Source organism: Malaya genurostris, chromosome 3 (genome assembly GCF_030247185.1).
Source record: "Malaya genurostris strain Urasoe2022 chromosome 3, Malgen_1.1, whole genome shotgun sequence".
Taxonomy (NCBI): Eukaryota; Metazoa; Arthropoda; class Insecta; order Diptera; family Culicidae; genus Malaya; species Malaya genurostris.
This window is the reverse complement of record NC_080572.1, coordinates 62734652-62748326: the sequence shown is the minus strand read 5'-3', so window position 1 is coordinate 62748326 and position 13675 is coordinate 62734652.

Here is a 13675-nt window from a genome sequence, read left to right as displayed (position 1 = left end):
TCTGTCCTCAGACCTTAAGGATCAAGAGTAGACCAGTTAACTTGTGTTGGTAATTTGTGTATTGCGTACATTTTATTTAGTACGTATGGCATAGATCTATGTATTCGTATATGCAGTGCAAAGAGTTTATCAAAGTGGCTTGCACGATTGAGTTTCAAACAATCTTTTTAACAATAATTTATTCTTAAATGAATGTTAATCCTGATATTTTGGATAAAATGTCAGTTTTAATCAATTTTTCACCAACGTTTAATGGGAAATTGCTTACATTTGATGAATGCAGATTTCGATTCTTTAATAAAAAAAATTAGCAACACTGCTTCAATGCATAAGATTGCGCTACACAAAATAAACAGAACTAAATATTTCCTGTTATAAAAGCAGGTTTCCGGAAAAATAAATAGTTTTACGACAACATTCCATATCCATTCCTTTCGCGTGTTAAATTAACGGTTCCTATTTTGCGGGTTTACTTATAGAACGTACGTAAAACTTTATATCGCAATAAATTTTGCAAGAGGAAATCCATATAGGAATGTGTTTGTTGTTAATCAAGTGTGTCAATGGAAGTAAGCTCAATCTGAAATAATTTCTCTCGGACAGTTTTAAGGAAAACGGAAGAGTATTAGACTAAGATTTTCGCTTTTCTTGAATTGCAATTTTAAGCAGAATGAACTGATTGGTTTATTTTTCAACCATATGGAGGATTTATTGATTAAAATCAGGAAAAGAAGCGCCATTTGTTTTTATGCACACATCGTTGACATTACTCATACGCTTGCAAAGAGTCTTGCTCCTTAATTGCAAACCTCTTCGCCAGCGATGCCAGATAGTTGCAGGGTTATTTCAGTAGATTAACATTTTCTCCGGAAACTTGACCTTTTTTACTCAGGTGATTATTATTTTCCGTAGTAGTTCCGATGAAATTTCCGTAGAAAATTCTAATTTTCGTAGATTCCTTCTACGGATCCACATATCCGTAGAACAATTCCGATTTCTTAGATCTACGAAGAATTCTGTAGATCTAACTTTGCTGCTTCTCGCTAAACTCTAAACTACACTGTTAGAAAATATGAAATTTATGCTTGACGTAAATTCAAGTGTGCTGTAGTTTCTTCGGTGATGACACAATAAAGACTGTACCAGAAAGTATGGACGCACTTTGATTTCGCTGTAAATAATTCACAAGTGTTAGATATTGAAATTTTATTCGATATACTGATAATATTATACTACAACAACAGAATATTATTCTCAATATGTGCTACTTAGCCATTGTAGACTAGCTGGCGCACCTTCTTCCGACCGTAAATCCCGTACAGACTTCTTGGCGACAAATTTTGACACTTTTTTCTAATCTTTTTCGAACTACCGAGACATGTTTCCTAAGATGTGCCTTCGTCAATGCCCAAAATTCCTCAATTGGTCGAAGTTGTGGGAAATTTAGTGGATTCATGTCTTTTGGGACGAAAGTGGCATTTTTGGTAGTATACCATTGTACCGTAGTGGCAAGAAGCAAGATCTGGCCAGTAGGCAACAGGATCCTTGTAGCTTCGAATCATGAGTAGAAGTCGATTTTGTAAACATTCCTTGATGTATATTTCGCTGTTCATTGAAGCAGCGGTGATGAAGGGTTTCGAAATCTTACCGCAGCTACAAATTACTTGCCAGACCATAGCTTTCTTACCAAATTTTTCGACTTTAATCGATGTCTCGGACTGGTTTAACACTTGCCCTTCTCGCATTGTATAATATTATGGTCCCGTCAAGGATTTGTAATCGAGTTTCACGTAGGTTTCGTCGTCCGCGTTCTGTGCACTATTTGTACACAATTTTTGGACGTTGTTCTGCTGAAAGTCCACGCATTTCGAACAAACTAATGAAAACGAATAAACAACTGTACACGTGGTTAGAGAAGAGTGTAAACAACAGGACGCAGCCATAAAAATTGACAGATTCATTGCGAAATGGCAGCGGTTTTTGGTTGCGTCCATACTTTCTGGGACTGTCTTTATTACAGCTATTAACATGTACACATACATTTTGCGTCGGTATCGAAGTAAGCCTCAGCTAAATTTACTGTGAAGTTAATTATATTACTTTTGTTTACATGCTTTGTATTGTGAATGTGAGTGAATTGCTCCTTTTATGTGCATTTATGAAGATGCAACGTTTTCTAAGTGTATAATTTTACTCAAAATTTTTTTTCTACTGCGGAAAGAGTTGTACACAAAAGAAAGTCATCTCAAATGAGGTGACGCCAACCAGAAAAAGAACAAGAAATTAATTATTGCAATTTCCTCACAATTTGATAACCTGTTAAAATTTGTTATTCTAAGAGTAATTTGATATCCTTAATTTGTTCCCTACTTGTCTATTAATAATACGGAAGCAATCAAACTATATTGATAAAACATAACTTAACTAATAAGTACGGTTGCAGAAGTACGAGATACTTGTTTGAGGTTAAATACTGCAAGGAATATAACAGAAATTTGCAAGGAATATAACAGAAATTTGTAAGTTTTATTGAACTTATTGAAACGTTATATAAAATGAAAAAAAAATTCAGCTAAAAGCGTGCACCACCAATACAAGATTGTGGTCTGCTATTTTGAGTTCGGTGAACTTGCTTGAACTGCGTCAACACGTGCAATAAATAAAATCAAATGTTTTACACTATAATCTCAATTTACGCGAATTTTTTGACAGAAGCTGCTTGTTTTTTATTTATATTGTATACAACATTTTCAATCCGGTAGAAGATGCTACAAGAACTCGAGTCTCTCAATGCATGAACCGCGAGAGAATTTTTCTACATTTCTTCGCTCCACTTCATACTCTGAGTATTTCACGGCCCTTAAAAAAAATACAGTCTGATAATGATTGGTGCTGTGTGGAATTTACCAAGAGAAATTCGCAGGTGGACAATTATCGTAGAAAATCGAATCGATGATTCGACTTGATGATTATCATACTATAGGTTGCAATATTTCAAAACCCTTGTATGGAGCATTCACATACATTTTCATAGACACAACTTATACAAAGGTTATATGCACACACGGAAAGACCGAAATTAGCATTTTGGCGAAAAAATTAGTTGATTTTCTGATTTTAGTTAGTTATTTTTTGAGACAACTAAAAAAATCTTACTTTTGCTAATTTAGATTTTTTAATTCTAATTTTCTTAATAATAATAAAATATTTGTTGAAATGGCTATTTTTTTAGTTGAATTCACCAATTAAACGTGCTGTCATTTCTTAGCTAAGGCACGCTTCATATCCATTCAACTAATTTTTTAGTTGAGTTAGAGAAATAAAACGTTGTTTTCAACCAACATAAATGGTTGAATTGGTTTCTGCAATTAGCAGCTATATGGCGCTCGTTAACACCATAACGACTACTAGCCACTAGATGGCACACTACTACCGAAAAAAATTTCAGTCGCGGTTATCTTTTCTATATTTGCAGGTATAAATACGATGTTGTATTGGAGAAAAAGACATAAGCGAAACATAAACTTCTTTTTGAAAATTTTACTTCTAAATCGCTGTTTTCTTCATTCGACTTCGCGAAATCGACTCTCTCACTGAAAACTTTGAGCACTCGGAAAACAAAAACCGAATACAAGTAGTACACCGGACGGCGTAGCCCGGAATGAGAAGATACAAAAAAAACATCATTTGACGTATACAATTAGAGTGCAACATTCGAAACTCACTTCACTGTTTCCCGTAAAAACATTATTACCCACAATCGCTTCAACTGCGCACAAATTCTGAATAAATATACTTTCCACAGTTTACGTCATTTTTACATATCGGTTTAGAAATTTATATAGGGATATATCGTAACACATGCGAAAAACATCTAAACAATTTGCGAGCAGTTTCAACAAGACGGTCCCTTTTAGCTTTTTGATGGTTTGTTTTGCTTTGACACTGCTGTCCTTCAGTAATGACGGTGATAGATAAATAGAATCAAAGTTTCTGATTTTAATAACGAAATTAGTTGTCAATGAGAATTTCGTGTTGGATTGAAATATTGCTGGTTTGTGTCCAGAATATTCGCCAACTAAACACTTTCTCTAAAAATAAGAGTTTTTTTCAGCACAGTAAATTCTAAATTTTAACTAATTTTATAGTTATTTTGGAAATTTTGTTGTTAAAATCAACTAATTCAAAAACAGTAATACGAATTAGGCGCAGAGCTAATTTCGGTCGTTCCGTGCATATTTAGAATAAGCGGCAATAGTAAAATGATCCTATCGCAATTATCCACTGCCCATACAGAATCGGATCGCGAAACGAAAATAAGCGACCGTTTGTTGCTTCAGAGAGAATTCCCACAGCAGCGTGCTAGCCGTTGATTCTCAGACGGTTCACCGAGAGAAATTCGCTCTCGCACTAGTGTCCATTCTATGTTAAATGAACCATGTCGGTTTTTTGTTGCTGCGATGATATACATCTGAATCTTATAGAATCGTGTGAAGAGTTGCGAGCGTTCTTTGATACGATAAAAGCCATCTTTGATTGATATACACATAAAAAACAATCTAACATGCTTCAGGGAATTGTAAAATGTACATTAATAAATTGTTTAGTTTGAAAGAAACCAAATAAGATCGTGGGCATCCAAGAATTATCTGGAAAGCAAATATTGTATAGAATAACTTTTATATGACTATGAGTGCGGTATGTACTCGTAGTACTATTCACAGAAAATAGACATACTGTGATAAGATCTGAAGCTCAGGCCTTAAGATCTATCAGTGTAACAAAGTGCATTAACAAACTTATCGTTCTCGGTCCATATTCGTGATGCAACATGCGATCAATAGGACAATTGTGATTGCTCAAGGCCATCCAAAAAGTACCCTGGAGTTGTATCTCTGCGACTATGAACAGCATTAACTTATACATATACTGCTGAATGTTCGTGTTGATCTTAAGACCTGTTCTCACTGAAGTTCTTGGACGACAGGGAATGTTACGAAAAAAGATCAAAACACACAAGTAAGCAGAATGTAGCTCTACGTCTATGAGCAGCATTGAAAAACTATACATATACTGCTGAATGCTCGAGTAGATCTTAAGACCTGTTTTCACCGAAGTGCTTGGACGACTGGGAACCTACCTGGAACAGTTATAAATAGACAAGTAAGCAATGTGTAGCTCTAAAAGTATGAACCACAAATAAAAAAGGTATTAGCCGTTGTAGTTTTTGCTGTGACACAGTGTAGTCCCTAACGACAATACTCCAAGTAGTTCTTGGATATTGAAACATTTCTTAAGCATTTCCATAGTCTCAGAACATACTCAGAGGGTCATCAGGCGCTAAAGTATCGGACGTAGCAGGATTGTTCATGTTATTTACATTAAAATGAAATAAAATTTGAAAAAACCTTTTTTTACACGAAAAATTTGACATAACGCCATGTTTTATTTCATTTTCGCGAAACTTTATTTACGCACCCCGGCTCTGCGCATAAATTGAGATTCAGGTGTAAAACGAAATTTCAGCAAACGAGTGAATTTTTGTATTCAAACAAAACGACTAAATCGGACACACAAAATCTTTGGCTATAGAACTGGACTTCGCTTTTATGCGGTGGACTTCGGTTTATCGGTGGAATGCGATTCATCAGATATTTTAATTTTCAGTGATACATCTGCAAAATGAAATAACAGACGCTTTCCAAATTGGCGAGGGGCACCGGCATTTTGCTGACGAATGCGATCCTATTTTTTCACGTGTTATGTACTAAGATACGGAATGTGCAATTTCCCTGTCCCCACCGTTTTGCGTGCCGGCCAACGGGTCCAATGGAAGATTTTTTCTGTATTGTTTTATGGGAAGGCTTTGGTTAAAAAATTAACATAGCATGAGAAGAGTTTCAGTGCTGAATAAAACATACTCGAGCTGGCAGTTTCCACCGATTGTCGCACGATCCGCAGGCGAGCAGGAAAATTCCATCGATTTATTTATTTAGCAAGCGTTTTGTGGATGTTTGCCGTCGCTGAGGGTCACGTTGCTGTTTGGTTGTTTGAATTCGAAATTTTTTTTTATGCAGTTGATTGACATACTCAATCAAATTATATTTTGTCCACTCGACAGCAGGGCCGAGGGGTAAGGATTTAGCAAACATTTTCTTTGCATCACATGAATATTTTATCAGAAACGCAAATAACATTCTGGAGTCCATCCGGCAAACACCGTAAACGTGGTTGAAGTGCAAACGTTATGAAATGAGCAGCACTATTGAAAGAAAATATATAGGGTCGATAAGTAGTGTTTGTAGTTTTGAAAAGGGGAAAAGAGGTTTCCTGATAGATATGTGTTGAGTGCTTCGAGTCTCTTTAAAGAACTCATTACTCATAAATAAGCATCCAATTTATTGAACTGATCCAACTTGCATGCAAAAAAAGACAGGTCAGAAGACGGAAGACAGAAGTCAGAACATAAAATGTGATTTGCAAATAAAAAGTTGCTCCGCCTCTCTCTCTCTCTCTCTCTCTCTCTCTCTCTTCTCTCTCTCCTCTCTCTCTCTCTCTTCTCTCTCTCTCTCTCTCTCTCTCTCTCTCTCTCTCCTCTCCTCTCTCTCTCTCTCTCTCTCTCTCTCTCTCTCTCTCTCTCTCTCTCTCTCTCTCTCCTCTCTCTCTCTCTCTCTCTCTCTCTCTCTCTCTCTCTCTCTCTCTCTCTCTCTCTCTCTCTCTCTCTCTCTCTGCGTGTGTGTATGTGTGTGTGTGTGTATGTGTGTGTATGTGTATGTGTGTGTGTGTGTGTGTGTGTGTGTGTGTGTGTGTGTGTGTGTGTGTGTGTGTGTGTGTGTGTGTGTGTGTGTGTGTGTGTGTGTGTGTGTGTGTGTGTGTGTGTGTGTGTGTGTGTGTGTGTGTGTGTGTGTGTGTGTGTGTGTGTGTGTGTGTGTGTGTGTGTGGGTGTATGTGCCAAATAATCTCACTAGGTTTTCTCGGAGATGGCTGAACCGATACAAACGAACTGCCAATGTTTGGTTCACAGCCTGAACAAGTAAGCCTAGCAAATTACTCCCTTACATTGCGATAGTTTGAAAATGTGGAAGGAGATCGTTTCTGGCAACGCTTTATGCTAGTTGCTACGGTGCAAAACAAACTTGTTTGTTTATGTTTATCGTTGCTGTATTAAACTGCAACTATCAGTCTAAATACCACCGGCACTAGCACAAAAGATGAAAAATGAACACAAACACCCACGAGTCTACAAATATCAATACAGCTAGTAGTATATTCATAGTGGCTTAACCATTCTAGATTATTGTATGACTTACATTTCGCTTGTGATCTTGATTATCAGATAAAAACTGTTTGTTTATTTTTCACTATAATAAACAGTAACAATGGTGAACTTGTTCTTACCCTTCAGTGTTGCTAGTTTTATAGAAAACTCGTTAAAGTACATTGTCACTCTGACAGTGTATCATGACAGTGTACCGCACGATGCTAAATGTGTCCTTGAAAATTTGTCGAAGTATTCCGTATTATAATTTGTATTTGATTGTACACCGTTACTTAAACCGGCGAAACAATAAATGTAAAAAAATTTCTAAACTGGTCTCAAAACTACACAAATTGATAGTCATTATTAGTAGGCAACTAAACAAACCGATTCTGGCTATCCTGGTTCCCGTAATCCGGTTCCGGGAGTACCAAAATATATATATACAAAAATGGATCTCACTCACTTTTCTCAGCGATGGTTTGACCGATTTCCACAAACTTAGATTCAAATGAAAGGTCTCCCGGTCCCATACGGAATTCCTAAATTTCATCCGAATCAGACTTCCGGTTCCGGAGTTATAGGGTAAAGTGTGTTCAATATTGTACACCGTCACTTAAACTGGCGGAACAGAAACCGTAAAAAATGTTATAAACTGGACTCTAAACCGTTATTCCCAATCTTAGGGTCAATTGAAAGGTCTTTTGGTCCTACCAAAAATTACTGCATATTTTCGGATGCGACAAACATTCAAATCGTAATTTAGAGTGCGTACTAGTAGAGTTTTTATGTCATGTTAGTTGGTGGCCGTACGAACCGACTTTGATTATACCGGTTCTCGGGTTCCGGTGCCGGAAGTGCATATAATAGTGAACCCACTTCGTTTTCTTAAGGATGACCTATGTTATACTAGTATTAACTAGTATAATCTCTTGGTTTCTTTCAAAAATCGAAGAAAAATTTTTGAATAGAATACCACAATATTATACATGAGAAAGGCATAGTTACACCAATAGGTGGATTAAACTTTTTGTTCTATTTAGAGACCAATCAAGTAAAAAGTAGCTTCACTGTTTGACTGGAACACTGTAATTTTTTTTGCAATGGCTTTTTTTAATAGCAGCATTGTTAACGAAAGATCCTCAACTACCCACAACCAGTTGCTTTTAATTGCTGAGGCGTGTTTATGATGTTTTCACTTGTTTCAAGCGTGTTGCAATAATTTACACTTCTTCCTGCTCGTTGGGTGCCTAGCAAAAGTAAAGAAATTAATTAAACATGGCTTTTACACTCAGCCCTTCCTTCATATTTTTATCGCTGTACGGTTATTGTTCGGTGGAATGATCATAGTTCTCGGAATAATTACACGTTGTTTGTTGTTTTGTACAATTTGTTCCGACGCACCTTGAGCGTTAAAACGGGTAATATTCAAGAAGAACGCTTCTCGATGATTTTTTTGCTTCTATTTTCGACTTGCTTCCCAGAAATAAAGCTATGTTTATGTTTGCTACCAGATCAGAAAATTTCCAATTAGTGATTTTAAAATATAGTTTCCGAAGTGGATTACATTGTTTCATGTGATTACCCTGAATCTCATCGAGTAACACCAAATTATACATTTGTGCAGCGTTTGTCTTAGCCTAGAATCCTCCAGCTGGTCCACAAAGCGCTTGTAGTGCACTAAATCAACCCGTTTCATAAAAGCAAAACTGTGATAAATTGTGCAGCATATGTCCAGGAGCCCGGTACACTTCGCTAGCGGCTACCGGAGGACGCTAATACAAGTGCGCTCGTAAATTAAATCTTTCCTCCTAGATAAGGGGCTGTTTTGCCATCTCTAGAGAATTCCTGACCTGAGCTCGGTTGACCGGAGTTCTTCGATTTGTTGATGCACTATGTTAGCACGCGCGGGCTAGTGGACTATGCACGAAGTACAATAGCTTATGATTATTTTCAACACAGGAAGGAAAACTTGTAAGACAAAATATGAGATAGAGAGAGAGAGAGAAAGTGCGACGGTCGCTTGGCAAGTAGGGAATAGTGTATTCTGATGTCCTAGTTTTCGAAATCGAACGAACTCGTTCATCTAATGGAGGATCCTGTGAATCAGAACAGATGTTTTCTTTGTGCGCAAAAGAACGATGACTCTGCCGGGAAGTGTAAATGCGAAAATAATGGGAATGTTCTTTCGTCTAACAAAGCGGATTGATATTAGTAGGTCTATGCTTTCTGTTTAACCTGGCATTTATCTGTTTCGAAAATAACCAGTCTTTGCTAGCCTTTGATGCTCAAATTATAGAGCTGATGTACACTAGTTGTTTAATTATTATTCATTATTCTTTTGTCGTTTTTGCTTGATGCCAAACATAAACCCGTTTCCACCCAGACTGCTGTCAAACCGTTTGAAGGCAGTTTCGTTTTAACGTTAATGAACTGAAATTCTAGCCAGTTTCGTCTGTGAGTTGATGATAACTACCTCGTGTACTACCCGGAACATTCGAATACAGAAGGAAAATTAATCGATTGGATTTCGCTCCACCCAGTAAATTCGAACATCGGACGCATCGTGTACGAAAGCTTTTGATTGCGTTTCGAACACGATTGAAGCTTACATTGTGTATCGCTAGAACAAAAGAGTAACTAGAAGAAGCACGACGACGGGGACGGCTATAGCGCGGGGTTTTATTTCCCACCTCGTACGACAAGGGTCAATGTTTTTCTGACCCAAAGATGCGACTGATCTTGAGGGCTCTACAGACGGAACAAGCAGAAACTCTTTTGCGATAGCGATACAAAATGTAAGCGTAAAGCTTTTTCAGGTTGATGGGGTTGATCCAAATGGTGCAGAATTGTCCGTGCTCAAGAGGCAAATCACTCTAAACTCTAGACAATCTCATACCAAAATAATCTTCTCTAGTCTCATTTAATTCAAACTAGTCTAGATAAGTTTCTGTCATTCGAGTTCGCAAAAAAGTGTTTAACAAGTAAACAAAGACCTGCGTCAGATCCTGTCAGCTTCGAGTGATATCAATCTTCAGCAACGCCATCGCACGGCATCACATTCAACATATCATGTCAATTGTATGGGTGCGCAGTGCTGATGTTGCCAATGATTTGTTCGGGAAATGCGAGAGCTTGGATATGATGTCTTTGCCTGCGTTGAGCAGTTGTAAAAAGAAAAATAAAACAGAAAAGAAACAAATACTACGTTGACAGCTTCTTATGTCAAAATAATGCTTTTCCAGATCTCGGTTAAACTTTTCTAATCCCATTCTAATCCAGCGAGATCCCCGCTAAACTTTTTTACTCTCAGTAAAACTTGTTTGAGTTCAGACAAAGTTTAGAGTGATTTGCCCCTTATCCGTGCTCAATTAATCCGATAACCGGACCGTTGTTGGTCGACAAAATCCACTGGGTACGAGCACCATAGGGGAGATTACATGAAATTTCCGAAATCGAACATTTTTTTGATGCCAAAAATCTTAAAATTGCATGAAACGTCGGGAGTTAGTGTTATTGCAAAAAAAAATCGAGTTTCTGAGACTTAGAAACATTTTGATATTTTTTCTAAGTCCCAAAAAGTCAATTTAAAAAAAAAAAATTTCGAGATGACACTAAATCTCGACGTTTCATGCAATTCTAAGACTTTTGACATCCGAATTTTTTTTAAAACTTATTGAATTTTATCTCGATCCGACCTCCGGTTTCGGAATTACTGAGTGGTATGCCTCAAAAATATGTAAAAAATTATCACTCACTTTTCTCAGAGATGACTGAACCGATTTTCACAAGCTTAGATTGAAATTTTCGAAATCGAACAAAAAAATTTTGATGCCAAAAGTCTTAGGATTGCATGAAACGTCGAGATTTAGTGTCATCTCGAATTTTTTTTTTTTAAATTGACTTTTTGGGACTTAGAAAAAATATCAAAATGTTTCTAAGGCTCAGAAACTCGATTTTTTTTTGCAATAACACTAACTCCTGACGTTTCATGCAATTTTAAGATTTTTGGCATCAAAAAAATGTTCGATTTCGGAAATTTCATGTAATCTCCCCTATGGTGCTTTTTCAAGGTTTAACCGCTGGGTAGCACCCCTTACCCATGTCCGATTTAGCTCAAATTTTGTATTAGTACTTTTTACGAGGTGCTTAAACTATTGAACAAAAGCGCTTTACGAAATTAAAGGTGATCCCAAAATATTGGCACCCTTATATACATTAGAGCGGTAAAAAAACAACGTGTTTTGTCGGTTACGTCACTTATACTATTATATCTCTGGAACCAAAAGTCACAGCCATTTGATCTTTGAACTTGATCAATGGCTCGACAGTAGCTTTCAAGCCATCTCTGAGAAAATTGAGCGCGTATTAATATCTTCGAAAAGTGCACACACACACATACACCCCCCCCCCCCCCTCCCACACACACAGACATACACACACAGGCATTTTCCGATTTCGTCGAACTGAGTCGAATGGTATATAACACTATGGGTTTCCGAGGCTCCGTTCAAAAGTCGGTTTTATTTAGGGACCTTTTTAAACTAATACCGTTTTCGTTTATTGATCAGAGCAGCCCGAAAGCTGACCCAGAGTCGCCCAAACAACGTTTGATATGTTTGTTTTAGCAACCTGCGGTCGCTCTAGATCGGACTCCAATCGCGTAGTTTCGCTCTGAAAATTTTTTCGGGTCGCACCACGCATCCATGCAAGTTTGTTTATTTTTTCTTTTTTTCATGAGTTATTGTTTAGGGCGCGTACCACGTGTTCGTTTTACTCGGAGTCAGAGTCGCCCGCGTCTAGGTTCAAAAACGAAAACGGTATAAGTCATTTAGGTCCGTTTAAGGTTATAAATACAGTTCGCTTGTACTATTTAGTACTCAAATTTGATCAAATAGTTTAATATCTTTGCAGTATTTTATCACTGTTTTTGGCACGTTCCTGGTCATCCGCGAGTGCATCCCGCAGGTTGGGTGACAGTCCTATTTTTGCACACTTTTCTGTCAGTGCTGCGCAGTCTACGATCACATGTTTAACCGATAGTATGCTATTGCACAGTTGACATCGTGGTGTCTCGGTCCTATCCAACAGATAACTGTGTGTGAAAAGTGTATGTCCTATACGTAGTCTTGCCAATTTTACGCTTTCTTGTCTGTTTGTTCCAACTGCTTCCGTAAAAGGTGAAATTGTATTTTTGACTTCTCGAAGTTTCCAGCTCAGATGGAAATAACAGAATTATAACAACTGGAGTAATTTATTTCAGAAATATTTTGTAACAAATTTAGAAATATTTTTGGCTGGTAAGCTGATAAAATAACAAAAATCAAAACAAAAAAGAATCTAGCGGGAACCAAATCGTAACAGATTTTGAAACGTTTGTATCACAATTATTATTAAATTTTATATAACTACAGAAGTCCGAAAGCAGAAATTTATTACAATAGTTACCCGGTGAACGACCGCAACTAGGTTAAAACCGGGTATAAATAAACGATATAAAAAAAAAAAAATTACAATAGTTGTAATAATTTATTTTACAAATTTAACACAGAAAAACTATATCACAACCAGCTTTTAGCATCGTTTCAATCCAAATTTTGTTGAATGATTTTTTTTATTAAATGAATAGGTTATTTAGAAATCTGGTTTCTTGCTCTAGTTTTTTTCGAATACTGATCATTAAGCAACAGAAGAACTCATTTTTCCAATTAATGAACGTTATCATAAGTCTTGCAAACAAAAATAAAACATCATAACTGATTTTGTTATTATATTGTTATCATAAGTTTTAACTTTCAACTGTTTTCATTTGTTAAATATCTTAAAATAAAACAAATTGTTATACATTTCAACTGTTGATATACTTGTGTTATGATTTTGTTATGTGCATCTGATCGGGTTGTTACGTGCTTCTTGATTCCAACATTGCTGCCACCTATGTTACTTAGTATTCCTTTTTTTTCTACCGCTTTAAATTCTTTTAGGTCGATTTGCTTGTTATCTATGGTTTGTGATTTTAGGGCTTGCTTCGCGTTTTGGTCCGCTTTTTCGTTTCCGGTAATACCAACGTGGCTTGGTACCCAGCACACGATCACTTCTGTATCTTTTCTTCTAGCTTCAGCATACGATGCTTGGAATTTGTCTTCTCATTTGCTATTGATTTTTTGCTTTTCGAGCGTTGTAAGTACGCTCATAGAGTCTGTGCATATTAAATAAGCTCATATTTTAGGATTATTTACAATCCAGGATAGTGCGTACGTGACTGCTAAGCTTTCAGCTGAGTATATGGTACACATGCCGTTAATTCTTTTCTGTATTTTCAAATCCTCTGATACTACGCTGTAACCACATCTATCGTTATTTTTGGAACCATCTGTATAGATGCATTGGTGTATGTGATACTTCGAACTTTTTAAT